This window comes from Phragmites australis, chromosome 14, assembly GCF_958298935.1.
Source record: "Phragmites australis chromosome 14, lpPhrAust1.1, whole genome shotgun sequence".
NCBI lineage: Eukaryota > Viridiplantae > Streptophyta > Magnoliopsida > Poales > Poaceae > Phragmites > Phragmites australis.
Genome location: NC_084934.1, coordinates 906357 through 909319, shown reverse-complemented (window position 1 = coordinate 909319; position 2963 = coordinate 906357).

Genomic DNA, 2963 nt, shown 5'->3' with positions numbered 1-2963 from the left:
CAGAGAGAGAGAGAGAGGGGGGGAGAGATAACTTCTTCGGTCAAAAGGTTGGTCAACCAACCAACCAACGCGCGCGTGGACAGCTGAAAGAAGAAGAATCTTTGATTGTGCCACGCCCGTGTGGAAAACGTCAGCTTCCGTCAGTGTCTCTGTCATCCTGCAATAAATTTGATTTGCTATTGCGGATTTGATCGACTTCCCTACCGTCGATGCAAGGAGAGAGAGGAAAAGAACAGACAATGCGTAGAGAGAGGGGAAAAGAACAGTCAATGCGTGCAGCTTGGATTTTTTATGCTCTCACCGTCGAAAGCAAATTTATAGGAATTTTATGCGCGCGGACAGCTGAAAGAAGATTAGTCTTTGATTGTGCCACGCCCGTGTGGAAAATGGCAGCTTCGGCCAGTGTCTCTGTAATCCTGCAATAAATTTCTTTTGCTATTGCGGATTTGATCGACTTCCCACGCCGCGACGGCTGTGTGTGGTGAGAGCAAGAACATGCCCGTCGCTGGCGGGCATGCTTGTGTGCCTGTCAAGACTTCCAGCACTCAATAGAAGACTCAACATGTAAGAAAACTGAATATACCGTAAACAAATAATAAAAACACTTAATGATTCAGATATCCAGCGCATAAACAAATACTCAGTTGACTTCAAGCATAATCGACACAAGGTAGCTAAATAAACATGTCCAGGAAACAAACACACAACACAAACAACTTGTTCCAACATCAGATAGAGTTTTCTTACTGGTAGCTAGAGTTTTGAATATAGTATTCACCGTTTTAGCCTCAACCGAAGATTTAGAGGTGTAGAGGATAATGTGTCCACGTCTCTTCACAACTTGCCACTCTATAGCTATTCAATAGGTCACACAATAATTCATGGCTCTAATTAACATGATACTTATTATTTTCTTCACCAAACAGAGCAATATACCAAATATACAAGTATGCCAGTTTACGGGTTGGATAAAAAATAACATCAATAACCATTAAACTTTGAATATCATACCAATATTTATCAAAAAAATTTATCATCGCATCTGACATTGTTCAATTATTGGAATACCATATACTTACCACCCATGCATACAAATCTTGATTTCACAAACTTTAAAGAAGATGGTGCTCCCATTCTTGTTTACATGTAATGGTGTTATTTACATGTTCTTTTGGTTCTGGGGGTTAAAGAAGTACGTTCTTCTCTTTGACTCGATCTCTGTTAGAGTAAGAAAATGTCTTTCATGAACAAGTGTGGCGAGAACCTTCTTCAGAGAGAAGACTCAAGCTTGGAGAAGAAGTGAAGATGAAGGAATACCGATGTGTTTTATCACCAAGAGATTGACCCATGGTCTGATGGCCATGGGTCTGTATTTATAGTGCCAATCGGGGGTGTAAGTATATATATATGTCCTTACAGAGATAGCGATGCGAGTTACCGTCATGCTACAGGGACATAGGGCTAGTCGATTTACATAGCATGGGTTAAGACAAAATATATTTATCCATAACTAGAAGATATTATATTACTATGGCAAATCCAATTGTGTAGGTGACCTAGGGGGTGTGATACTCGGCCGATCGTCAATTGCGGCACACCGTCGTACTATCCCGAATGTCAGGATGACTTCCACTTGATTGGCATTAAATATCAGTCACTTCCTTGCAGGCGAAGGACGGCTCATGGGCCCCTTCTAGCTGATATTTCTTCGAGGCTTGATGTCCCACTCCTCGGGCTTCGGAGAGCTTATCCAGGCTTCGGAGGATTGAGGCTCTAGGAGGCTGGGGCTCTGGAGAGCTTCGGAGCCCAGAGACCCGAGAGGCCTTCGGGGACTCAAGATTTGCAAGCAAAGGCTGACGGAGTCAAAGGCGTCGGGTCCTTAAAGGCGATCCCCAATAATCCCTTCAAGAGACCAGTAACTTCCCCTATCTCAAGAGACAGTGGCCGGAGGGGTTTATGGTCTTCGGTAGCCAGACTTCCAATCAAGGATTTGGAGCTCAAGGGCTCCGAAGGAGCTCTTGATGTTTATCTTATAATAATATCTGCAAACTAAGGTATTTTCTCCCAACAACCTCCTCATTAGCCTCTTACGGGTCCACAAGACATCGTGCACCACCAATGGGCCTAAGTGTCCCATGCATGCCTGTGGATCACGGAGGCATTATTAACCTTTTACCAATTTATTTGATTCTTGTCATAAAATATCATTCCTTTTCTCTTCCAGCTTGAATAGTTAATTTCGGTAACATGTAGACGCTCCATATGATTTACGGTGATAATTTCTTCCACCGCCAAAACTACCTCTTTCTTTTTCAAAGACGTGTATTTTTCAATCTTCACCATGTAAACTTTCCATTTATTAGGAAAATGATTTTTCAAGCAAACAGTTCAAGGTGCCATGCCACAATTATGTAAATTTAACACAAGTAAATAATACTTTACATTTTAGCCTAAAATGGGCCTTGTCGTCATTACCTTCCAATTACTTCTTCAACACCTTAGGTGCATTTATTGCCATCATTTAAAATCGAATCTAGCAAATTTTGTGAAAAAAATATGTAAATACCTCAAAATCATGATAATCACTGTGTATTCTAAAAGAGCTGTCATTTTAACTCTTCATCACAAGATTGACCTTAAATGGTGGCCTTGTGTTATAATAACATGTCAAAAAATTTGATGCACCGATAATTTAATCAACCTTATGAAAAAGAATTTGTAAACTCTACGTGAATAATACAAGAATCATCGCATGGGCCGCCGCCGCCGCTCACGCCAACCCCAACAGCATCCCCACCTTAGCGGCTGCGCCATGTCGTCGGATCCACGGTCTCCCTCGGCGACGTCCTACCAAGAAAGATGTGTTCTTCGGGAGAGGAACCACGTGAAACCAAGAACAAAATGAGAAATCATGTAAATCTTAACATTACAAGTAAAGAAGAAAGACGTGTAACGAGCTGATG